Consider the following 27,089-nt stretch of genomic DNA (forward strand, 5'->3'; position numbering starts at 1 on the left):
GTTGTCATTTTCAAACAGGAAATGAATCGGCCGCTATGAGTAGAATGCGGAAGTGACTGTGCATGTAGCCTATAGAGTAGACAGATCTAACAGGTGGTCCTGATACTTCATAATAAATCCATTAACATCCTGCTATTTTTTGTTCTAATTTTACTAAAACTTGACCCAGTTTAAGATTAAAGCTATCTGTGATCTACTATTGGGATATATGTGCAGCTATCATGCCTCCAAAGGCAGAGATGTTCACAAGTCTTTTTTTGCAAGTCCAAGTCAAGTCTCAAGTCTTTGGTCACGAGTCCAAGTCAAGTCTCAAGTCTTTGTGGGGTGAGACTTGATCAAGTCTCAAGTCTTTGGTCACGAGTCCAAGTCAAGTCTCAAGTCTCTAAAAAATAAAAGTCTCATGTCTCTTCTGGTTGTAATAAGCCTTCTATTGTCTGCTGCTATCCAGTCTGTTAAGAATACTGCACAGCTATATCTAAGAAATTCAAAGCATGTACTGTATTATTATCACTCCTATATCTATTAGCATACAGTATCAGTACTGATTAGTTGTTTGTTATATGATCACTTTAAACAGGCTATTGCAATGCAATATGAGGAAAAACATCACACTTTAGCTAAATGCAAACAACTTATAAGCAAAACACTTCAGAATCAGAATCACAAATACTTTATTAATCCCCCGCAGGGAAACTGTGTTAAAAGTACTTCAAAGTAAACATTTGTTCTGTGCCATTTGCAACTAAACAACTATTGCTGCAATATTATCTGAAATATACTGAACTGGTGATATTAAAACATGACCTGTTCCAAAAGAGATATCTACCATTAACACCATTTACCAGCCAAATGCTGGTAAATCATGCAAGTGGCTGGTACTGTATGTTGCACGCACCAGCCACAAATAACAATGGCAATCTATTGAGTGGCTGGTAAAATTTCAACATTCACTAGGCTAGCCATTTGGCCAGTGGACAAAAATGTTAAAATGTGACCTCTGCAACCGTATTGTTTAATTACACTGGGTCTCTAATGACATCTTTTAAGTCTACTATAAATAAACATATTCCTCTATCCTCTCACTCAAACCCAGTGTAATGGTAACCTGATAAACCTGTAACATTAACGTTACGTGGTCAACAATAAACCTGTAACCTGCCTATAAACCGACAGATGTATTTATGTATGTAACTATGTATTTTTCTACGTTTAACGTTAGCCAGTAGATGGTGGCAGCGGAACGTAATGATTAACGTTACCGACCTTTTTTATGTCATGTCAAGAGTTGGATGTCAACGCCACTCAACGCAAACAAGTGTGACAAGCAAACATTCACTCATCTTTTCAAATATTCAGTTACAAAGCTAGTAGCAAGCTAAGTTAACATTACATAGCTGATGCTGAGCTAAACATGTTTGCTAACCGTCCATATGCGTTAATGTGACTGACCTCTCCGGGTGAGTTTTCAAGTGCCTGATGAAATTTGACGTTGTTGCACCAGCATCCTTGATTTTAATATTGCAGACTTTGCAGTGTGCGCTCCTTTTGTTGGTGCCGCCGGCGTTTTTGTTCGAAGTTTTTATAGTTGAACCTGCAAGCGGTACAGCTGCAGGTGTGCCGCCGGTCGCCATGGTGTTACCATGATGTTAATGTTAAAGGTGGGGTAGGTACATTTGAGAAACCGGCTCGAGATACACTTTTTGTTATATTCCATGGAATGCTCTTAACATCCCGATAGCCGGCCCGGCTAAAATAACTGGATGGCCTACCTGCCTGTCAGCCTCCCATCGGGGCACAAACTTATCTCGTGCCCTCATGTGCGCGTTCGTGTGTGTTGGAGGAGGGGCTCTGTAAGGAAGTGGCAGATTTTCTCCGGTTGTGTATTTTCAAATTCTAGCGATCTCGAGCTGGTTTCTCACACTTACCTACCCCACCTTTAATACGCCAAAAATAGAAAACACAATGATTGTTCACGAGTCCCAAAACACGAGTCCAAGTCGAGTCTGAAGTCTTTTGAGCAGGAGTCCAAGTCAAGTCTGAAGTCTCTGTGTGTGCGACTTAAGTGCGACTCGAGTCCGAGTCACAGACTCGAGTCCCCATCTCTGTCCAAAGGTGAACAAGACGACTGCTAGCTTAACCAGTAGCATGGTTGAGGGAGGCTAAGGATCAATGCAACAACATGCTAGAGGACATCCGCAGAATTGTAAGGGAAGTGATTCAGGATGAAGTTTCCTCGCTCAAGACAGACATCCAGCTTGCAATTGCACCAGTAAGAGCTGCATTGGATGAATGTAAGACTCAACTTGCTGATCACCCTGGCCGCCCGGATTGACTCTCTGGAAGCCCGCAGTACTCAGCTAGCTAAAGACAATGCTAAATTACAATTGAAAACAGATGACCTGGAGAATAGAGGGAGACGTTGCAATCTACGTATTGTTGGAATACCATAAGGTGTTGAACAAGGCAACTCTACTACGTTCATCTCTAACATGCTTCACGAATTGTTTTACCGGACTGGAGAAAGCACCGGTACTTGACCGTGCTCACCGTGTACCCGCTTCCCGACCTAAAGACGGAGAGCGCCCATGCTCCTTCCTGTGTAAAGTTCATCTTTTTCAAGTGAAAGAGGAAATACTGAAACTCTCACGTCAGAAAGGCAAGCTAGGTCTGGGTGACACCCAGATTTTCATATTCCCTGACTACAGCGCAGATTTGGACAAGCGCAGAGCGGCATATAATGCAACCCAGTCTCATGGCATTTCGTGTTCACCAAAACGATTTTTAATCTATTGATTCATGTTCACCAACACGATGTTCCCCTTTTTTTCGTGTTGGACAGCACGATTTTAAAAGCAATGTATTTCTACTGGTAATGACGCTCATGGAAGCACGGCATTCGTTTGTGTCGGCTGCCCTTAAAGGCAATGTGAGCGTCCATTCTCATTGGATAACGGAGAATTGTACACCCGGAAGTAAGTATTCCCCTTACTGTCGATTGACTGTCGATTGATTTTACAGTGATATCTGCACTACTCATCGACTAAAAAACACCAGATTATCCTTGTTAATTACACAACATTGATTGGTTTAAATTGTGTGCAATGCTTTTGTATTTTTCCCCTTCGATTCGGAGAAACAAATATTTTTTCGGAGTAAAGTATAGCAGAACTACACTACCCAGAATCCCCAGCTATCGTTTAGGACTACACCATGTGCTCTGTTTGACAAACCCCGTGATAGTCCTCAAGCTCTGTGATTGGAGAGTGTGCTCCGAGGGTTACCGAGCCTCGAACAGCACTTGAAATGGGATGGAACCACGGCAGACTGTCCAAAACTGGATTTGAACGGGTCCACCGCGTCCCCCCCTCCCCCACCCCGTCCCCAGAACTACACATGCTGGCTATTCTGTTTCTCAACATGTTCTCTATCTATAGCACGTCTCTACTGGGAGTTGTAGTTTTAAAAGACGTTTTCATATTTCCCATAATAAGAAGTTGCCCGTATTAAACTGTGTACATCCCTGGAGGTTTAGGGGGTAGGAAACACTCAAATTTAAAACATATAATTAATAAATGGGTGAAAATTGCTTGTGCCCATAATGGGCAGCATTAATATATATATACACACATGCCAGCTAAGGTCAGAAGAGCTTTATTTAACAGCTGGTCTTATGTTTGTGACCCCTGTTGTTAATTGATAACATTACATTACATTAATTGATAAGCCTGAAACATGCACTTGTCAAGGTTCAGAGGCACATTTTGCAAATATGGCAGTAGCCATCGATCAGCTTAAGATAAGATATACTTTATTGATCCCAAGTTGGAACATTTGCGTTACATCAGCATGTGTAACAGTTGTATGCAGTGGTGTTTATTTGTAAATCATTTAGTATAATCACACAAATTCTGTGTTTTATATTTAACAATTCTGTGTTCTTTATTTATTGATTGTTCAATACCTGACAAGGCCGGAGATTAAATATCTACATAGATCTTATAAGAGTATAATACATTATGTATAATATCAGTTAAAATAAGTGCTTCAACATAGTTAACATTGCTGGAGGTATGCACAAATATTGATAGATGTCTTGTAATGCACTATTGAGGAACCTGCGACCCAAGTTTTTCATTCAATGCATAACTACACCATAGTTGTGTGGGCCTATATGATATGTCAATAAACCTTAGAAAATCTTGAAATCTTGAAAGGGATGTGCAAAATAGTCATTATATACAGTCTTTAATTAACTATTAGTAGAGAATAACGAGTAATGAATATACTTTATAGGGATCCTATTAATATCTAATAATAAAAATAATGAAATTCAATAACATGCTTTAACCACTAGGTGTCCCTTTATATCAGCTGTGCACCTTTATGGTGTAAATACAGTCTATCTACCAATTGGATCAAATATAAAAGTCAGCCGAATTAGTGTTGATACTGCAAGGAGACGTATTGTGTGAAAATAAATGTAAGATGTTGTTTAATGGCTGATATATTTATGATCCACGTCACGTTTTCAGTTCCTCATGTTTGTCTAGAAGTCTTCTCATCAGGGCTCTATAAATACAGAACTACGGCAGATATGTAATATTTAATGCAGCCGAACCGTGTATTACAATGCCGTTATGTGATGACTTTCAAAGAGAAAAGCAAGCACACTCGGAATAAAGTAGTATTATTATTATTTAAAAAAATGTTTTCGGTCTGTTTCCGGTATTAGTTAATGACGATGTGCTGTGAGATGTGAGACTGGAATTGCACAGGGGAAATAACGTAGGCTATCTTTAGATGCGGATTTTGTTAAACTAATATGTTTGCGCTGTGGACCAACACTATACATTGACGGGGAAGGGGGTAGCAATAAAGATAACACCATTAAACAGTTACACAACATAACAGAAATAATATCGATATGAAATGAATGAAAACTTCCTGAAGTAATCTTCGTAATAACTAGCAAACTAAAGATCATGTACATCCACTGTACACATAATCTGAAATAACAACTCATATTTCTCGCATCAAATGACATCAAAACGCATATTAATGGCCAAACTAACTTTAAAATAGGCATTTTCCACCGAGAATAAAACGAAGTTCGGCCATGTTTTTTTTTTCTGCAGGGAGAAATTTGAAGATCACGTGACATAGACGCCAGCCACACATACAGTCGGTGACGCGTCACAGTTGGGGGCGGGGCATTTCGAGGGGGAAAACAATCCTTTCCCCCTCGCCCGGAGCACTGTAAGCGCGCGGATTTTAAATGTTAAACAAACATGTCATACATTGATTCATTGCAGCCCATTTCCAGGGATAGATACCTTAACATTTTGTATTTAATAGGATCGGATTATTGTCCATATCTTATTAAAGAGTGGACGAATGATCCGACTGAATGGCCTGAAGTTTCATTCCCGGATATCTTCTGCTACCTGGTTGAATCACCCGGTAAGAGGCAAAATCACGTTAACTGATTAATTAAACCTCACATAATTTATATGTCTAACAAGGAAATTAGCACGTTTTAGTGAATTTGTTCATCACACAATGGTTGTTATTGCACAATAGCCATCATGAGCTGCATATACATATTGGTTATTGACGACTCGGTACGTTATCACGCAGGGATTTACACACACACGCCTAAAGAACTATCGGTCCCTGGAGGCACACAACTTTTTTACAAGTGGCTTTGTTGGAGTTGTGCTCCATCATAAACTACCTTCATCGGATACCTACCTGTTCCGATGTGATGTAAAGCCATCCTGGAGGGTGACAGAGAAGCCGCAAAGGCTGGCTTCCGCATCTGCCAAACTATGCCATACCTGTGGGTTTCATGTGATGGCTATGTTTCCTGTGACTGCTGTGGTGAGGGTGTTATAGAGGCTAAGTGTCCTTACAGGTGGGGGCAAGACACCTCTACTGGGTACCAACAGTGGCTTGAGGACAAAAGAGGACATCTGGAAAGTCTGACAAGCTTAAAGGGATAGTGGAAATGGAACCTCAAATAGTTTCGTTTTAACTTATATACAAGCATAATTACGTACCAAAACAATCACACCTGATTAAAAAAAATATAATAATTGCCTTACGCATGTTAGAAGCACTTTATTGCAGCTTCCCCGAAGTTTTTTAGAATCGAAATGTTCGACTCAGCCAAACCGGAAGTGACGAAAACTCAGGAAGACGATACGATAACAAACCATGGCGTCTATGCAGAATGAACGTGGAAGGGCAAATATACCAGACAAAGAAGAAGGATTGTACGAGGTATCCAGTGATGACAGCGAGTCAGAAACATCCTCTCGGCTTTCCTACGAAAATGTCGTTTTAGGAACTGAATCTGAATCTGGTTCAGTAAGCGACGATGGTGACAATATTGAGCCAGACGATGGACCATTACGTCCTTATTTGTTCGAGCCCGAGCCCGAGGTGATGGTTCACGGCATGGGCAATGGCGAGGATGACCAGGACCAGGCGCCAGATGATGCACCCCTACGCACAAATAATCTTGACTGGTAGGTCCCTAAGCATAGCTCACGCATCTTAAGATCACCTGTAGCCTTTACAAATATTAATCATTGTTAACCAGTTAAGCCCGAAGGTCCCCCCAGTGGACCCCTCCCACAGTTTTTTTTCTCTCACATGTCTCAGGGCTTCTTAACATTTATGAAACTATTAATGTTTCATACCCTTTTAAAGGTAAGAAACTCCGCTAACTGACAATAAGAACAATTGTTAGCTAGAAAAAACACAAGAGTAATACCAAGCCTTTGAATTAGCATTGAGCGAAACAATGCTAACTAATGCTAACGCTTTTTTACACACAACACACGGTAGAAATGCCCTTATTACTATCTTAACTGCACAAACAAGATATACGATTTAAAGCTGAGACTCCACAGATTCCACACATGTAATGTCATCACTGTAAGACCTCGAATTCCTGGAGCTATCAGCCAGAAAAGAGAAAGTAAACAACATCCGGGTTCCAAAAATATTACAATAATTACGTCTTACCTTTTTTGATTTGTGATCAAAAGTTGTGTTCAACGGAATAAAAACGCATCTCAAGGTTAATCCAATGTCGTTGTGTCACGTAGAATTTTTCTGTCGCACTACAGCCATACAAAACACATCTATTCACCATAATAAAGGTCGGTTATTCACATGCAAATGCTATTGAATGTCCGCCATTGTTTGTGCCCGTCTTCCTATGCTCTCGTCATCACCCGAAGATTCCCGACGATTCCCGAAGTATTTCGTTTCATTGAGAGGGCGCAGTAAAATTGAAAATAAAATGAAACTAGGCGCATGAAATAAAAAAAAATTGTTTATTATGCTTATTTTTAATAAAAATACATAAGTTAAACCTAAAATTCGCGGATTTCCACTATCCCTTTAAAGAGAAGTCATGCATATGTCACTCAGGTATTTCAATATTTCACCTGCATATACCTGCACACCTCTAATAAGTCTGGAGCATTTTGTGCAATTATCCAAGATAATTATCCACGGATGGCATACTGTCTATAATGTACATATTAGTGTTATGATGATTGCATTGCATTTGATTGCATTTGACAGGTCCAAATGCAGATGTTTGTTACCAAACGGATGTATGCAGACTTCATCACTTGGACTCCTCAGACCTGCCTGATATTCAGAGTACAAAGAGATGAGGACTTCATCAGTGGTGCCATTAATGTGATGCAAACATTTTGGTCACAACCAGTGTTGTGCTAGTTACTGAAAACCAGTAACTAGTTACCATTACTAGTTACTTCATTTCAAAAGAAACTCAGTTACTTTACTAGTCACTTACACAAAAAAGTAATGCGTTACTTTGAAAAGTAACGTGTTCGTTACTTTGAAAAAAATTGCTCCCATGAATGCCCTTATAGCCTTCCTTTCAGTACTGTTATTGCATTGGAGAATAATACAATCTGTTGATCAACTTGACATGCCTTATATGCAATCTGGATTGCATCGATATTAGCTGGCTTTCCATTTTTGTATATTCTTTCTCCAGGTAGTTGTAAAAAGTTTTCCGTCCCATATGCCGTGTGCCGCCCGGACATGCTATCATGCTAACTAGCTCCCTGAAAGCGGGTGACTCCACTGTAGCAATAGCCTGCATGTGTTCTACAACATACCGTGCAATGGCTTTATCGACTTTTCCCTGGCCAGCAGTCCCTCGGTTAAAATCCAGCCGCTGTTGCTTAGGTGGAGGTGGAGTGGCGTCGGCTGAGTCTCTGTGGTCTTAGTTACTAGCTTCGTCCCAGCATGTTGTTTTTGCAGATGTTTTAAGAGATTTGAATGACTGGTTTGGGCAGTAGATAGGCTCTTTGACCCGCCAGGACACAACTTACATTTAACAGAAACTTTCTTTTCTTTGTGCTCGACAAAAGTGAAATAGTGAGAATATCTCCAGGTGGAGAAACTAGACTTGAGCTCCGCCGCCGCCATGATAGTCTTGTTAGTAAACAACACAAACACGCCCACAGCGCGTCTCCGCATGTGACACAGGAAGTATCTAAGTACATTTACTCAAGTACTGTACTTAAGTACAGTTCTCATCTCTGTTCGCCTGGCTGTTGACTATATAAAAAAAACTAACGGAGTAACGCACCATGTAGTAACGGTATTACTGTAGTTACTGAATTAAAAAAGTAATGCGTTAGAGTACTAGTTACTGCCAAAAATAACGGCGTTACAGTAACGTCCCAACACTGGTCACAACACATACTACACAAACTTCGGGAGCTGAAAGATGCACAGGTAGGTGGTTGAATTTCCTATCAGTGTAAAAATGGCAACAAATAAGTCACTGTGACAGAGTTACATATTTATTTATACCAATTCACTTTGAAGCATATTATAGCTATTTCATTCAGTATCAACATAGAATACTAGACTATATGTACACAATCAAATATTGTTCTTGTGTTCTTTTCAAAGGGGGTGAACTCATTCATGATAAGCACTGCATATGTTTCTGCTAAGTAGGCAGAACACAGTCCAGTCGAAAGCAGCACAGGGAGTGACCCATCAGGCAACACAAGTGGCAGCAGAACATCAGGCATCAGAGGCAGGGTGACAGGCATCAGAGGCAGGGCGACAGGCATCAGAGGCAGAGCGTCAGGCATCAGAGGCAGGGCGTCAGGCATCAGAGGCAGGGCGTCAGGCATCAGAGGCAGGGCGTCAGGCATCAGAGGCAGGGTGACAGGCATCAGAGGCAGAGCGTCAGGCATCAGAGGCAGGGCGTCAGGCATCAGAGGCAGGGTGACAGGCATCAGAGGCAGGGTGACAGGCATCAGAGGCAGGGTGACAGGCATCAGAGGCAGGGTGACAGGCATCAGAGGCAGAGCGTCAGGCATCAGAGGCAGAGCGTCAGGCATCAGAGGCAGAGCGTCAGGCATCAGAGGCAGAGCGTCAGGCATCAGAGGCAGAGCATCAGGCATCAGAGGCAGGGTGACAGGCATCAGAGGCAGGGTGGCAGGGTGTGCAGCAGCAGAGCAGCACTGAGATCAGTTCAGGGACCTGTGGAAAGACAAACAACAGGTGGTTTTGATTAGAAAGATCCATTATGTCACTGAAACCTGCTAAATGGCACAATTGGAACAATAATGACTTCTTTATTGTATAAAAAAGTTGCATAAAATATTGTTCTCTGATGCTCATTATTAAATGACTGCACATTGATTTTGTTCTGACTCTCAGATTCTGTAACGGTTGTACATGACACTGCCAGACAGGTTCATTAGTGCTGCACAGACATGCACAATCCTATCAATCATGGCCTCTTCTCTCTTCTGTCTCTCATCCTGCAGTCTCTTCACCAGGCGCAGAGGAAGTGGGCCATCCAGAATGTGGTCCCGGCTCTTCAGGGCACCAATGACTCTGCAGACCACAGATCACATGTTGTTAACATGCTGTTTATCTACATTGTTATGTTCGAGTTTCACAGGAGTAGCACAGTTGACCGTTATATCATATCGTCAGTGCATTGTGTCCTATAATTAGTGTTTCTTTTTCATGTTAAAGTGAAGAAAGATCCCTGTTAACTTCCTGTTATCCTGTTCTCTTGATATTGCACTAAATGTGAACAACAGTTCAATGTATTTAAATATAGAATAACATGTTAAAGATAAAATGTTATCTGAAGACACCCTACAAAGTAGGGATTACACATGTACTCGTTGATGTGATTAATTGAATAACGTCTCAGCACTTGTTAACCCGGATCTGTTACAGTAATTAATTTAGTTAGGGAAATGTGAACCACGTCAGCGGCAAGTAGCAACAGTGATTTGATGATGCAGCACACTCTGAATACCAAAAACATTCAAATGTACATACTGTATGAATCTGACTGCTGACTCTATACTTACCAATGTGAATTCTGATGTTCGAAGTCACACGAGAATTTGCAACATCTTCGGCTGACAGTTGTTTTCGGCCCCTCGTGAAAGACGGTGTGATGAGCTGTGCACCCAGAACAGCAAAGTCATCCTTCAAAGTGAAGCCCCTGTCAGCTAAAATCTGAAATAAACATAACGAATACTTAAAAACACTACTTTACTTCAACAGCAACTCAAAAATGGTAACTATGGGTAAATAATAAATTCACAAATAAGACTTAAATTAGAAAAAAAAAAACAGTTCAATTGTTACCTGATCTCCTGCATGGTGGAACTTCTGAGATAAGAAGTCTGAGTTCCTTACAATATGCACATCTGAAGCCCTCCCTCCCCAGCCTTTGGACTTTGTCTTTTTATGTGGGAACAGCGAGGGTGTGTAGTCTGGGTGGGCTATGTCCTTGTTTTTTTAAGCCTAGGGCAAGACAGTTCACAAACGAAATGAGAAGGGGATAGAAGGGGGTGTGAAGGTAAACTTCTGTTGTTGCAATGTTGAGGTAGAATGAAGGAGTCTGGAACCGTTGTTAGCCAAAAGCACTGAAGAGTTTTATTGGAGAAAGTACAGACAATAACGGCCGGGAGATCATCTTAGTTTCACACATGTCCAGTGCTCCACCAGCGATCTCTGAACCAAAAGACACAAAACATCTAACCAACACGAGGAGAGGCGGGCTTCCAGAAAGCCCGCGTATAATCAATAGCCGATGCGAGACAATGGTCTGCTTGTCTCAAAGAGATCCTGCCAGGTCTCAAACCCCCCATGGATATAGGAGAAGTGTTTGACCTGTGACCTCAACCTACAGAGGAGTCTTTGAGTGACTACAAGCAGATGTTTGCAGTATCACAGACTCTAAGGAATAATAAGAGATTCTATAAACAGATCAGATTAAAATATTCTCTTACAGATTCACTCTTTTTATCAATCTATTGATAACCAATTAACATTAGTCTAAGAATATTTCAGTCAATACTTAAAATCAATAGGCGTCCTCAGAGTTGGGTGGGCTCAGATACATTCATTACATTAAAAATAGAACAAGATTGAAAAACACTTCAATCACCATGATTGAACACAGTCAATCATAATAAAAATCATCTCTCTTCAGTGCTTGGCATTTTTGTCAAAAGGTACAATAATAAACACATGGGGTACAAAATATTATAGCAAAATATATGTTTCAAAAATAAGATCTTTTATCATTTATCACTCTGTTAATCTCATTCATCAAACAAAGATTCTAAATCAGCTTACATCTTAAAGATTTACTTTAAGGCAATTACTTATTAAAAAACACAATTAGAATTTAGGATTATAAGAAATCAATTGAGGTATAATTTAGGATTATGAGAAATCCAATTGAGGTATAAATCAGAATCATGAGAGATCCAGCTAAGGTTCCTAGTTTAAGGTATAAATTCGCAGTGATGAATCGATCAATCTGTAAACTGTAAAGTTACAGTGTCCTCAATCTTTAACATTACTTTACGTTTACTTCATTACGCTTTATTCAAGAGTAAGGCACTTAGTAATACATTTATTTCATTCAAATACACTTGTTCAAAATCTGAAAAGGAAAATCAGACATTTTATTTGTATCACAACCTGCAAAGGAAAAATCAGACATTTGTCCTTTAATCCAGTGTATCAACTGTAATCAATTATCAAAACATCTGTTCTTTATTCAGAATATCAACTTTAAACAACATCTCAATCGTTGAATGGAGGTACCCACGGGTCGGAGATCACGATGGAGACCCAGGGGTCCGGAAGCTCGGCATTGTACATTAATATTGTGTCCTGTACAGTTGAATGTCCAACTAGCCTTTGTGGGGCCTGGAGGGCAGTCTTGGCAACCCTTCGTATGGCTAATTTAACTACAGTGATCAAACAGATCACTAGGATTAGCACAACCAAGATAAACACTGAAACAGTAACAACAAATTTAACCAGCCCCGCTCCCCAAGATCCAAAAGTTCCACTTAATTCCCCAAATGTAAACCCATTATTTTATTCCCCTGGCAGTATCATGAGCCATGTCCATAACTTCAGGTGTGGCATCAGATATGAAAGAACAGCACTCACTTCCTATCACCTTGCATGTTCCTCCTTGGGCCGCTAAGAGGAGGTCAAGCGCCATACGATTCTGTAGTGCTACTGTCCTAACTTCCTGCAATTCTTTGTGTTCAGCTAACATCGCTGTGTTGGTTACATTTAAATGATGTTCTACCACTTTAGACAATGCGACAATTTCCTGCTGAGTAACATAAATACCGTACCAAGGCAAGAATAGGCTAGCTATCTGTTGTCCTTGTGTAATTGACCTGCTGTTCCTGTGTAGAGAGGGAAGTATTGCTGCAATCTCAGTAGCCTCTACTTTACGGATTAAAGGGATTAGGTAGGCTAGATAACAGGTACCATAAAAAACATCATATGGCACACATCCATAGGCCCGGTCCCCACAAACTAAGTAAACTCTCTGTGGGAGGGGAATTCTGGCTATATGTACTCTCACTATGGCATTACAGTCGCTGTGTCCCACATCAGGAGAGGTGTGAGATCCTACTCCATTCTGGAAACAGATGGACACATTCTTCCATTCATGTACAACAATTGGGGGGACATATACTGAGCAGTCACGTGTGGGGGCTTGCCTAAGGGTATTGGCTGCGTACAGTCATGTATTTTAACCTCAACGGAGTCCACTGTCCTAGAGCCGAACCAGGGCACCACTGTTACCAACGCTTCCACTAACAAAGCGGGTGTGTGTGGTTGCATTGTACATGTTGGACTTGTAAAGTTAGCTGAACAATTAGTCTGAGCTAGAGCTAACTGGAATCTATATTCAAAAGCTAGGTTAACGTATTTCTTCATATATATTAGTTTTAAAAACATCAAACGTTTGAAACCGTCAGGCAGGTAATCTTTATTTACTGTATCAACAATGAGAGAGACTAAGCCCTTGTACTGTAAAGGTTTTTCAGAGTCTATTGGGTAGGAAGGAGTGTAACAATCCCCAGCCTCATCGCTAATTCTAGATGCTATGTCATTCCAGTTTACTAAACCGTAATCAGCTTTTGTGAAAGGAATTGGGCTAAACATAGGAGAATGCATTGATTCTGGCATATTTTGGCACAACCAACAGTTGCTAACATTACGTTCATGTGCATAGTCTAACATTAAACTTACTGCAGAATTAGTTTTAGTTTGTTTATAAGGAGTAATTAAGGCCTTTTTTGAAGAATCTACCTCGCCTCCTGATTGTTTAAGTGGAGTAGATGGAACATTTGTTTTGCTATTTGGTCCAGTAACTGTGCATGCAGTATCACCTAGATTGGGAATGCGGTAATCTGGCTTCCGCACTGTACATTTTACCTCCTTCCTTATCAGTGCCTCGAACTGTTCTATCGTGCTACACCACAGTTCTGGGGGCATTTCTTCGATGGTGTTAAGATCCATCCTTACCCCCTCTGGTGCGACCATGAACCGAGAGTACTGGTTTTCTGGATATAACTCCCATGTTGAGTAAACTGAGAACACAGGAAACACAATAATACAGTTAGATGAGTCACATATTGAACTTGGGCAGTTAACGGCAATAGTCTCTGACTTATGATCAGGGAGGGAGACAATCCTCCTTATTCTCCCTCCTTTTCTCTCTCTTTGTGTCTCTTGCACCATACTGAGTGTCTGTGTGGTGTTTGGATACAACCTGTCCTTGTCGCTAGGCACTTCTTTGCCCGTTGGTGTTGTTTTGCCCTCAGGGTCTGGACCCTGAGTGGTCAAGTCGTCTGCGCTCTTAGATAAGAGCACCTTATTTTCTCCCTCAGATGGGCGAGGTCCCTCGCCACCTGTCGTTGGGATTGTCACAGCTTCATCTAGCAGGGCGTTCTTGGCCAGGTACAGTAAACCCAGAATGACGATGATGGTGACTGCCTTCACACGCCAGCATCCGGTAGAGGAGAGAGACGACATCTTGAAGCGTGAATCCACTCCGCTCTACCTTGTACTCTCAGGGCTGTTCTGGTCACTATTAATACCTGGAAAGGACCTTTCCACCTGGGAGACAAAGAATCTTTTTCAAGCGATTTGATTAGTACATTATCACCAATCTGAAAAGGGTGGGTGGGCTCCTCACCAGGCTGGGGGAGCCTGTCAGCCACCTGCCTGTGAAACTTTCTCAACATGTCAGTTAGATATTTGACATAGTTAGTCATGTAATCCTCTGTCCACAAAAGAGTGAGTCTGTGGGGCATTACTGGAGGACTAGATCCTGTGAACATTGGCCTTCCCATCAATACTTCGTGTGGGCTAAGCCCTGTCGTTGCATTTGGTGAGTTTCTGATTGAGCACAGAACTAGCGGCAGCGCGTCTACCCATTTTAGTCCTGTGGTCAACATTGTTTTAGTGAGTTTTTCCTTTATAGTCAAGTTCATTCTCTCAACCTGGCCTGAGCTCTGTGGATGATAGGGAACATGCAATTGCCATTTGAACCCTAACACTGTAGCTAGACTCTGGGTTATCTTAGAAATGAATGCTGGACCTCTGTCACTGTTAATCCCTGCTGGAACACCAAATCTAGGGACAACATCTTTGAGAAGACACTTTACAACTGTTCTGGCGTCTTCTTTTCTGGTAGAGTAGGCCTCTACCCATTTGGAGAACTGGCACACTATTACCAAAAGATATTTGAATCCTTGGCATGGTGGCATGTGCGAAAAGTCAATTTGCATATTTACAAAGGGCCCCGAGGGGGGCGGTAAATGTTCATGCTGAACTGGACCTTTTCTTCTTCTTGTCTGCTGGCATATCATGCATCTATCTACAAGGGTCTGTGTAGCTAGCAGAGGTGGGACCAAGTCATTGTTTTGCAAGTCCGAGTCAAGTCTCAAGTCTTTGCGCTCAAGTCCGAGTCAAGTCTCAAGTCATTGTTTTGCAAGTCCAAGTCAAGTCTCAAGTCAGGATGGGCAAGTTCAAGTCAAGTCAAGTCCTAAACTTTGACAAAACGAGTCATAAACAAGTCATTATGTGTTTTTCACTAAATGTAATGACATCGATCAACAGAATAATACTTAATAATCAAACAGCTCTTTATTAGTCACATTAATAATTTAATAATCCATTTTCTCTCTGCTGGTAAAGTAACGTGTGTTTTTCTAATTTAAGAGGGATCAGTAAGGTAAGGCTACCGTGACGGTTTGATTCAGAAGGAGTTTAATGGATAAGATCCCTGATGTTGAGGTGACCAGAATGTTTATTTCTACTGTGTACAACATGTTATAAGGGACCCACAATCTATCTTTATGCAAGGGATAATGTGCAGCGAGGCGGTCTCTATGGGGAAAAGAACACCTGAATCTAGATCCCTCTGCAGGTGGTACTTTAAGTATATTTTGATGCTAATACTTTTGTACTTTTACTTGTAACATTTTGAATGCAGGACTTTGTATTGTACAGGGTTCCTGCAGGTTTCGCCAACTCAAATTTAAGACTTTTTAACACTTTTTTAAAACCACTTTGAATAGAATTTAAGACCTATTTCACGGCAATAAAGTATAAAGGAAAATGTAAATAAAGAAGAAATACGTCCCATAATCACTTACAAAGTAAATGTATTCATGTTCAACATAAGAACAGTGACTGAACACAACAGCGTAACAGTACAGAACTGTGTTAGCGTGTTAGACAAAAAGTGTGTGTATGTGTGTGCGTCTGTGTGTGCTTGTGTGTGTGTGTGTGTGTGTGTGTGTTAGGGCTGTGCAATTAATCATATTTTAATCGCAATTACGATTTTGGCCTGCCACAATTACGAAAACAACATAATCGTAAAAAACGATTATTTTGCTTTGCTAGGTTGTGACAGTGCACTACAACATATTTGATCTAATTAATTTTTTAGTAATGTATCATTTATTTAATTAATTTTTGTATTGGTTTTTCAGTTGAATTATACGTTCAGGGTAATCAACAGTTAAAAAGATACTGTTCAAATTATTATCTGTTTTAAAGTTCAATAAATGGATGTTTTCAAAGTCAATGAATAATCATATTTAATAATCGTGATATTAATTATTGACCAACATAATCTTGATTATTGCCATAATCGAGCAGCCCTAGTGTGTGTGTGTGTGTGTGTGTGTGTGTGTGTGTGTGTGTGTGTGTGTGTGTGTGTGTGTGTGTGTGTGTGTGTGTGTGTGTGTGTGTGTGTGTCTCTGAGAGAGAGTGACAAGCGCTATATTCAGAGCTCTGCTGCCTTGGCTACACTATTTCATCGTTGCTGTTGTATGATTGGTGTTTAGCTACGGTATTTAGCGTCTACAGCACCTCCGCTTTTAGGGTTGACGTAGACCCAAACTTAGCCCGGAGGTCCCCCGGTGTTGTTGCGGGAGCTGCTGCATTAGCTGCTGCTGCACTAGCTAACGCTGCATTAGCTGCTGCTGCACTAGCTAACGCTGCACTAGCTAACGCTCCACTAGCAAAACAAACACTAATTTCTTTTGCAAAAGGTGCAGCGGGCTTCAAACACGTTCCCTCCACTGGTTTCAACCAAGCACTAAATTAGATGTTTTCCAACCAAATACGGTTGAACTTACACTTCCCCATATTTATTTGTAAGTAGATTCGAAGATAGGCTACATGAGCTTAAGCTTGGTTGCTAGGTTACTAGCTGGGTGTTCTCCAATAAGGGGCCGGGGGAAACAAAGTTAGTGATTACTGGTTCCATGTTGATTTAATTCAATACAAATTGTTGGGGGGAACTGAAAGGCTATTACTGGTTACTTTGCAGCCCGGACATTTCCCCCAAAACACATTTAGACGCTATCGCAACATAGAAGTACCTTTCAAATCCGATAATTTTTAAGACCTTCTGAATCATATTTAAGACCTTTTTAAGGCCTTAAATTCTGATTATCAAATGTAAGACTTTTTAAGACTTGTTAAGACCCCGCGGGAACCCTGATTGTAACTTTTTTTAATTGTCTGAACTTCTCCCACCTCTGACAATAAATCCTGAGTGTTTACCCTGCTCTGAAGGTTATTTTCATTTTACAAATCCTGCACTCAGCTTTGCTTTCTCCAATATAATTGAAAAGCAGCCAGATGCTGCTTCTTTTTTCGGTTTTCGCTCATTTCTTGACTTTTTCCGACGCGCTTGCATTTAAATCCGGCTCCCCGTCTCCCCGTCGCTCTGCACATGCTGTGCCCCCACCCTTCTTTCACATAATGGTATGATCCTAGTGTGTCCTCGCATATGATTGGCCGCATGGTGGCCCAGCTAAATAAAGACCCGCCCCTGCCTGCAAGGATTCTCAGCAAGAGTAGGAGCGGCTGAAGATTCTGCTTTCCCCGACGGGAGTCTGCTCTTCTAGCGGCAGCTCGCGATCGGCGTGTTGGAGACCTCTGAATTAAAGTAGCAAGTCACCTCAAGTCAGAAGGCTCAAGTCCAAGTCAAGTCCCGAGTCATTGGTGTTCAAGTCCAAGTCGAGTCGCAAGTCTTTTGTGATGTTGTCAAGTCGAGTCTCAAGTCATAAAATGTGTGACTCGAGTCTGACTCGAGTCCAAGTCATGTGACTCGAGTCCACACCTCTGGTAGCTAGTGTAATGCCTGGAGCAAACCATTGTGACTTTATAATCCCATTCATCCCTCCTTTTCCTACATGTGATTTGCCATGTGCAACATGTGCCAAAACATGGAGGAATGAACGGGGACAGACCATCCGGCCGTCTGGGTGGAGCCACAAGCTGGACTCAGCGTCAAGTGTACAACCTCGTCTTAGCCATAAATCTTTCTCCCTAACATCAGCGCGGGCTTGCATGTCCGCGACATCATTAAAGGAAGGCAAACAAATGGTTTCTGCGGGTTGTGTCGAGGGGCATTGGAGCACCATAGAAGAGGAGGAAACTGCTGCTTGTTTAGCCGCGGTGTCGGCTAACGCATTTCCATGCGAAATAGGATCATTAGAATTTGTGTGAGCAGCACATTTAACTACTGCTAGCTGTGCAGGGAGCAGGATAGCATCTAATAGCTCAGCTACTAACGCATGATGTTGAATAGGCTTACCAGCCGATGTTAAGAAACCGCGCATTTTCCACAAGACACCAAAATCATGGCACACACCAAATGCATACCTGGAGTCTGTGAAAATGGTTGCAACTCTACCTTCAGCCAAAATACACGCCCTGAGCAGAGCATACAACTCTGCAGCCTGAGCTGACGTGCCATTTGGCAAGGCCCGGCTTTCTAAAACTTCCCAGTCATTCACAACAGCGTAGCCTGCTAAGTGTACTGTGTCAGACGGCCTGCTCGCAGACCCGTCTGTGTACAGAATCATATCTGAATTAGGGATAGGGGTTTGCAACATATCAGCTCTGGGGGAGGAAGACATGTCAATCGTTGTGACGCAGTCATGTGTTATTTCAAAATCTGGAATTGGCACCAGTGTAGCTGGGTTTAGGGGGGGGGGAACGTTTAAGAGTGATGTGTGGACTTGAAAGAATTACAGCTTCATAACCAGATCGCCTTGCTGCCGTCATATGCTGAGTAGCAGAGGTGTTCAGAATATGCAAAACTGCATGTGGGACATGTACTACACAGTCACTGGCCAGTACAATGGGAGAGGATTGTTTTACAACTATCGCCACTGCGGCCACAGCCCGCAGGCATGAAGGCATACCAAGCACCACAGAGGAGAGTCGAGATGAGTAGTATGCAACAGGCCGGAAATTAGAGCCATGCTTCTGCACCAAGATGCCTGCTGCAAAGCCCCCCTTCTCATGGACGTGTAGATGAAAAGGTTGATGGTAGTCAGGGAGCCCCAGGGCAGGAGCAGATGTGAGGGCCTGCTTTAAGTCCTGAAAGGCAGTGTGCATGTCCTCAGACCACTGAACAATGTTAGGGGCAGCCTGCAGAGTGGCAGCACGCAGGACAGAATCCATCGCAGCATACTCAAAAATCCAGTGTCTGCAATAATTTGCCATGCCCAAGAAGGAAAGCATGTCCTTCTTTGGGCGAGGTGGTGGTACTTTGTTCAACAGACAAATCCTTGCTGGCGAGAGGAGATGGTGTCCATCCCTCAGAATGTGACCCAAATACGTGACCTCAGTCTGGCAGTATTGCAACTTGGCCAGGGATGCTCTGTGTCCGCATTCAGAAAGTCTTTTCATGAGCAGAATGGAGTCGATGCGACAGGCGTCTTTATTGGGAGAAGCTAACAACAGGTCATCTGCGTACTGAAGCAAGGTACTACCTCCTGTCAGGACCAAAGTGTCCAGATCTCTCCTCACAGCTGCTGCGTACACAGTAGGCGACTCAACAAACCCCTGTGGGAGGCGCGTGTATGTGATTTGTTTACCTTTAAAAGTAAATGCAAACAGATACTGGCTGTCTGGATGCAGAGGAACAGAGAAAAATGCTGAACATAAATCAATCACTGTGTAGTACTTAGAGTCCGGGGGCAGAGAAGCTAAAATCGAATTGGTGTCCGGCACAATTGGAGCTGTCGGAATGACAATAGCATTAATAGCTTGCAAATCTTGGACAAAGCGCCACTCATCAGGGCGATTGTGTTTAGGTATGGGTAGAATTGGAGTATTACAGGGACTAGTCGTGTAAATTAACACGCCCTGATCAAGCAAAGATTGGATGACTCCTTCAATCCCCAAAATGGCTCTATGGGGCAAATTGTACTGTCTGATAGCTGGCAATCTGGCATTGGCTTTAAGTGTTACTCGATGTGGAGGCGCTGAGGCAACAAAACCAACATGGTTCTTGTGTTTTGCCCATAATGCAGCCGGTACTTCTGAAAAATCTGAGGGGGGGCCATACTCTGTGGGGGGGGTTTGGTTGTAAATGAAGGAAAGTGCATTGTGGAAGAGCAATTGGCTCCGCGAGACGCAGCAGGAAATGCTCCCCTCCAAAGTTAATTACGTTAGGTGTGTGTGTGTGTGTGTGTGTGTGTGTGTGTGTGTGTGTGTGGAAAAGGGGAAAATGAGGCTTCCAGCTGGGCTTGGCAGCGGGCTGCCATGGCCCCCACCTCTTTTGGGTTACTGCCTGGTGTAACAGCCACCGTTATGTAGGGGAGGCTTTCTTCAACTTGGAGAACCTGCTGGGGTGTTGTGAGTCTGATGGGTAAAACACATCCTTGTCGGGAAATGAACAAATATTGTTCACTTGTCAACCGATCTGATTTGTTGCAAAAACCTCTTACTGATTGCGCGTAGTCATCTGACGGATTAAAGGCTGCTGTGCAATGACAATTCAACACAGGTCGCATAAGAGACATTAAAGACGCACAAACCGGAGAAATGCTAGCAATCTTCTGAATCCCTGTTGTGGAGAAAACAGAAATCATATTGAAATCTGGAAATGACCAACAATACAGGTTGTCTCGCGATGATTGAATGAATTGGACAGCCTGATAGACCTTACTGTCAGGAATTGTCAAAAACAATCCGTCTGAAGTGCAATGTATTGTTGCCTGTAATTTACATAGTAAGTCCCTGCCCATTAAATTAATAGGACTTCCATCTGAAATAATGAAAGAGTGTTCCACGTTTGATCCATTAATTGAAACATTAGTGTTCTCTGAAATGGGTTCGGACATAGAAATTCCAGCAACACCGATGGTTGTGACAAATGTATTGGTTGCTTCACACACTTTCTCTTTAGTACGCACGGCAGACAAGGTGGCTCCGCTGTCAATCAAAATATCTACGGCCGTACCACTAAAATCAACGGGCATAATTGGATCTTCACGCGGGTTATTGGAAAGGCGAATTGTTGTTGCTTGAATGGGTAAATGCTGTGATTCTGACCCTATATCTTCTTGGCACCACTATCTTCTATTAAATCCACTTTGTTGAGCGTTCTGCTCCTGGTTCTGTCTGTCATAACGTGGAGACTGCATTAATGCCAGATGTCTGGACTACTGGGGAAGGTTGGGGGGAAGTGCGGGCTGGGAGAAGGGGGGCTGGGTGAGGGGGGGGCTGTGTGTGCTGCTGGACCCCCCACCGCCTACCACATTGTCCTGCCCAGTGATCGGTTTCTCCGCAAACATGACATGGCATCAACTTTTTGGGATTTTTGTTCTGCTGCTGTCTGCTCTTATTATGATAATCCTGTGATCTCCCCTGATTTTGATACTGCTGTGTGTGGTTTTGTCCCTGCGTTTGATAAGCCTGGGTGTTTTGAGGCAATTGTTGAAGCAGTTGTGAAATTCTGGGAGTAAGAAATATTTGGCTCCTATGCAACGCACGCATTGTGGCGATAGTCGCTTTCCAAGATTTAATTTGCCATTCGGGAGTCGACATCATGTAGGCCTGAGCCGTTTCTGGGATTAAATTATGTAACAAGGTCTGTATGGCAAACAAATCATTACCGTCTCTTTTAATTCCCGCATTATTATCCCACACTGTCATGAAACGCTGGATAAATTCTGGGACATTTTCCGCTGGGTCTTGTACACATGCCGTCACTTGTGAGAAATCTGTGTGAGTTTTAGCGCATGCTCTGATAGCCAATGCGGCGACGTTTTGTATCCACGTGTCTCGCGTCTGTGTCGTGGGCCAGTCCCCTGCGGCTGTACACTCAGGAAATGTAAACTCGTCTCTGCACGTGGGCCAATCTGCCTTGTATGTTAAGATTATCAGCTGTTTAACATCATGAACCAAACAGTTATAAACTGAACAAATATTAGTCAACCATGACAGATACTCATCTGGACTTTTAGTGGGACTGGGAGCGTGGTTAGTGACATCAATGACCTCAGCGGGTGTCCAGGGTTTGCAAACTGGAACATCTCCTATCAGAATTTTCGGGGCGGTCACACTTTCTTCAGAATTATTATCCTGAGATGTTTGCTTTGTCGTGTACATTTTACGCTGGACATTATTTGAAAAACTGCTGCCGTACGGCGAACCTGGGTAATCTTGTAAAATGAGTGGCTGAGTGCGAGGAGTGGGGGTCAATCGCGGACTGCCATGTGAAACATTCCCCTCCCCCGCTGCTGTGCTCTGCTCGGCGTGTGCCGATTCTAATTCTCCATGTTGTCCTATCTGATATCTCAATTTATTTTCATTCATGATAGCTGCAGCTGTTATTAACAGATCATCATCGGAGTTTCTCGCAACGGGATTTGAGAGTTCTGTCGTACAGAGTCACGTCAGAGTGTCGTAATTATTTTCGTACAGAGAGATACAGCCTGCTCTCCGTCCAACAGCCCTGCGTCTGTCAAAATACAAATGAGCTGAGATGGGGTTGGAGTTTTACCTTGTCTTTTAATCCAATCATAAATTATGGATTTTGCAATGTCTGGAACATTCTCACCGTGTCTTTCCCTGAATCTGGACATGTTTTCTGATCTTACATCAAAAGCAGCCTCTAGGCTAAGCAAATGAAAACTTTTTGCACATTGAGCAACTTTATCAATAAGCGCCTTGAGCTCAATGGAGCCTCGCTCGCTGCCAACAGATTTTGCATTTTTCCTTTCTTCATAACCCCGCTTTTCTGCCAAAGTCATCCAGGCTTTCACACATTCTGTCATGTATCCTTGATCCCATGAACAATTTGAATTATCTTCCACCAGTTTAAATGCTTGCCACAACACGGCCATATCAAAACTACCTGTCAGAGGCCAATCAAATCGAATCAATCCTTTCTGATTAATCTGTTGTGAGTGTTCGCAAAGTAACGATGTAAACGGCATAACTTTAGACCAATCCAAAGTTCTTCCGACAATTCCAGACGGCATGTTTGGAGAAAACAAATGCGTGTAGTGGTTTTCTGCAATCGGGTTTTTTTTAAGTGTCTTTGTGCGTGAAATGGTTTTCCTCTTACCAACTGAATCGTTTGTGGAGGCAGTATTACCCATGTTTAACGGTTAGTACAATAAAACAAACACTGCAATTAGACAAACAAACATGTACTCGCAACAAAATCAGTGCCCTGGCCAAAAAATCATCCAGTTTAATTTAGTTCGAGAATTACGGAAAACGTCAACGGGAGCACTGAAATATCTGTTTAATATGGGCTCTTCTCAGCCATATTCAATCTGTTGATGAGCAATAAACTACCTTATTCTCAATCAAAACCACTATGCAAATGTAGTGGTAAAACTGCTCAACCGACCGAGAGCAGCGATTGTTTTAATTAATTCAGTGCTTTTTTTTTTTTTTTTTTTTTTTTTTAAACAACAGCCAATTCAATAATCCGTTAGTTTATTAAACACAGTGTGAACGTAATATTCTGCCACGACCCTTCCCATTTAATAGCTCAATTTAGTTCTTGAGCTTATGGTGTGATTAACAGAAAATACAAGTCTGTGTTCTTAAACATTACTCGTGTGCCGCTCACCACAGGGGGGAAGGGAATTCGCCCTCCCTCCTGCAGGCCTGAGCAGACACCCGAAAACGGATTGGTCTGATTTAAACCCATGGAAATCTCAAGAATTCGGCAATTTGTTTCAATTACAAATCCTCACATTGCTTCTTTTTTTTTTTAAACAGAGGTTCCACCTTGCTGATGCTTTCCTTAAGGTCTCTCCGAATATTTGCAGTGTGTGATTGTCCAGTAATTTAATTCTAGAAACCACACACAGCGGAAATCGTTAAAAGTCGATGTTCCGAGGTTATTTATTAGCCCCAAATATTCTTATTGTTTTATACATGAGCTGTGCTTGCTTTTGTTGGCACATGCCCCAGCAGCATTCACAGGAAGGACCGGCCAGGATAGAAATCCCCTAGACACCGATTCCTCAGGTTATAATTAAGCCTTCAAATGGTGGAGAGACCAAAACAAATTGCACTCGCGCAGTTTCACAGATAATTTTGATACCGTCAATCACAGAGTCTGGTAAGGCAGTTGTTCAAATAGATTTGAAAAAAAGCACTTACCAGCCTTCTGAAGAAATCTCGGTATCCTGTTCGATAGACGCCAAAATGTGAAGGTAAACTTCTGTTGTTGCAATGTTGAGGTAGAATGAAGGAGTCTGGAACCGTTGTTAGCCAAAAGCACTGAAGAGTTTTATTGGAGAAAGTACAGACAATAACGGCCGGGAGATCATCTTAGTTTCACACATGTCCAGTGCTCCACCAGCGATCTCTGAACCAAAAGACACAAAACATCTAACCAACACGAGGAGAGGCGGGCTTCCAGAAAGCCCGCGTATAATCAATAGCCGATGCGAGACAATGGTCTGCTTGTCTCAAAGAGATCCTGCCAGGTCTCAAACCCCCCATGGATATAGGAGAAGCGTTTGACCTGTGACCTCAACCTACAGAGGAGTCTTTGAGTGACTACAAGCAGATGTTTGCAGTATCACAGACTCTAAGGAATAATAAGAGATTCTATAAACAGATCAGATTAAAATATTCTCTTACAGGGGGTGAAATACATTTTAACTGCAGAAAGCTCTGAAGCTACCACCAGTGTTGTTAGCATAGCTGTGTTTTTGTATACTCAAGCAAGGTAGCCTGCATAACGTAGTAGTTAGTTAACTTCTCTTAAAACTAGTAATTGAACATTCAAGTTAACTACGAAACTATTTAACACTGTTATTGTGTGAATAACGTTGTCATACCTGTAATGAAGTGCTGACTACAGACGTACATGTTTGGATTTTGGATCCCACAGGTGGCCAAACTCCCGACGGATCGCTTGAAGCCACCGGGTTCTTCTCCTGGGCTCTGGGCTCCCATTGGGCAAAATATAAAATGTTAGATTTGGATTTTTAAGCTTGTTAGTTGTACAAAAGGGCACACAGCAGCTTCTGGGCATTGTGGAAGCCGGTTTGTTTTCCCCCTCAGCGCAAACCGGATGTGACATTTTGTGGGCGTTCCCTCGCTTGCCGACTATCTATTGGAATGAATGGTGAAAAAAAACGGGGTTTGTCAAACAGAGCACATGGTGTAGTCCAAACGATAGCTGGGGATTCTGGTTAGTGTAGTGTCTTCTGCCATCCTTTACTCCGAAAAAATATTTGTTTCTCCGAATCGAAGGGGAAAAATACAAAAGCATTGCACACAATTTAAACCAATCAATGTTTTGTAATTAACAAGGATAATCTGGTGTTTTTTAGTCGATGAGTAGTGCAGATATCACTGTAAAATCAATCGACAGTAAGGGGAATACATACTTCCGGGTGTACAATTTTCCGTTATCCAATGAGAATGGATATTTTTCACATTGCCTTTAAGGGCAGCCGACACAAACGAATGCCGTGCTTCCATGAGCGTCATTACCAGTAGAAATACATTGTTTTTAAAATCGTGCTGTCCAACACGAAAAAAAGGGGAAAATCGTGTTGGTGAACACGAATCAATAGATAAAAAATCGTGTTGGTGAACACGAAATGCCATGAGACTGGGTTGTATAATGAGGTGAAGGCTGTGCTTCGCAAGGCATACGTCAGGTATGCGCTCCTTTACCCGGCACGACTGCGGATCACTTTCGGCAGTGAGACGAGGATTTTCGACTCTCCCCAATCCGCGATGGAATACTACACTACGAAGATAAAGCCTACAGCCGAAAATATGCGAACATTTGTGCTGTTTGTTCCAAACGGGGTCGTCTGTTAAATCAAGGAGTCGTTTACCACGGACTGGATATCGGAATCGGAATGCTCCGGGTGGCTGAGGCCGTAGGTCATGGGTCGGCAACAGGCGGCCCGCGGGCCATTGTTGGCCCGCCAGCAATAATATTTGTCCCGTAATTTTGAGAATCAAAAATAAAATATTATTTCGATTTTTTATTTATTTTTTACAACAGAGGACCGACAGTGCACATCAGGGTTTCCGTTAGCCGCCGATCGATCGGCCGCCGGTCATTATCGGCCAATATTCACTCTTAATAGTTTGATCGGTGCTCTCTATAAAGGCCGATCAGGAGAGCTGGATCTGATCGATATGGACATAAACGCGAGTGAAGTGTAACCGGACCCGAGAGAGAGATCAGATCAGCTGCTGAGTCTGACAGAGACACGCAGCTCTGCATAATCACCTGAAGCCCCGCCCACTGTTTAGCGAGCTGCATGAGAAACTGACGGGCTGTCAGGAGGGAGAGGGGAAAAGAGAGCATCCGTTTCTCCCGTGTTATTATTCAAAGTTAATGTAAACTTTTGAATAATATATTTCATCTACTACAAGTAGTTTGTTTGAATGTAATAATTATGTTGTTTGTTGTTTGTGGAATCATTTATAGAAAAATGAATCTGAATTTTTTGATCTGTAACGATTATAAACTGAAGCAATATAAAAATGAGCCCCATTAACTGAGTTTTAAACATCAGCATATCTTGTCCTAGTCCGGTGATTACCTGCTAATGGAAACTCTGCTACACAATTCTTATTATTATTATTGAAACATGACAGGTAAGTTTCAAATTTGTCCGGTAAAATAAATTCTGTCCCGACATATCCGCTTACATTCATAATGTCAGCGGAGGGAGGGGAAGCTGCGCTGTGGAAGAGCAGAGTGGCGAAGGAGAGCTGTCATCTTCCCTTTACAAGCTTCAAACATGTATTTATCGTGTGATTTTGGAAATAAAAATGTCATATTCTGAAAGCCAAGACTTCGTTTATTTAAAATCAAACAAAACACCCGATCCCCGAAAAACTATTTTTTTACGCAAATCCACGTTTATTTTGAAATGAGCCGTTGCGAC

The 27,089-nt window shown here is 42.2% G+C and overlaps 1 long non-coding RNA gene across 2 annotated transcripts; it reads right to left on the reverse strand.

The window, feature by feature from the left end:
• Positions 1-9,387: 9,387 nt before the first annotated feature.
• Positions 9,388-25,282, reverse strand: LOC117540372. 2 transcript variants are annotated; one of them, XR_004568162.1, is made up of 4 exons: positions 25,008-25,282; positions 10,690-10,848; positions 10,407-10,557; positions 9,388-9,555 (listed from the first exon to the last, which is right to left on the reverse strand). It is a non-coding gene; the product is annotated as an uncharacterized LOC117540372 (long non-coding RNA). The 2 variants fall into 2 exon arrangements; XR_004568161.1 differs by lacking the exon at positions 9,388-9,555 and having other exon boundaries at positions 9,951-10,557.
• Between the last annotated feature and the right edge of the window lie 1,807 nt (positions 25,283-27,089).

The sequence above is a fragment of the Gymnodraco acuticeps genome, unplaced genomic scaffold (assembly GCF_902827175.1).
Source record: "Gymnodraco acuticeps unplaced genomic scaffold, fGymAcu1.1, whole genome shotgun sequence".
NCBI lineage: Eukaryota > Metazoa > Chordata > Actinopteri > Perciformes > Bathydraconidae > Gymnodraco > Gymnodraco acuticeps.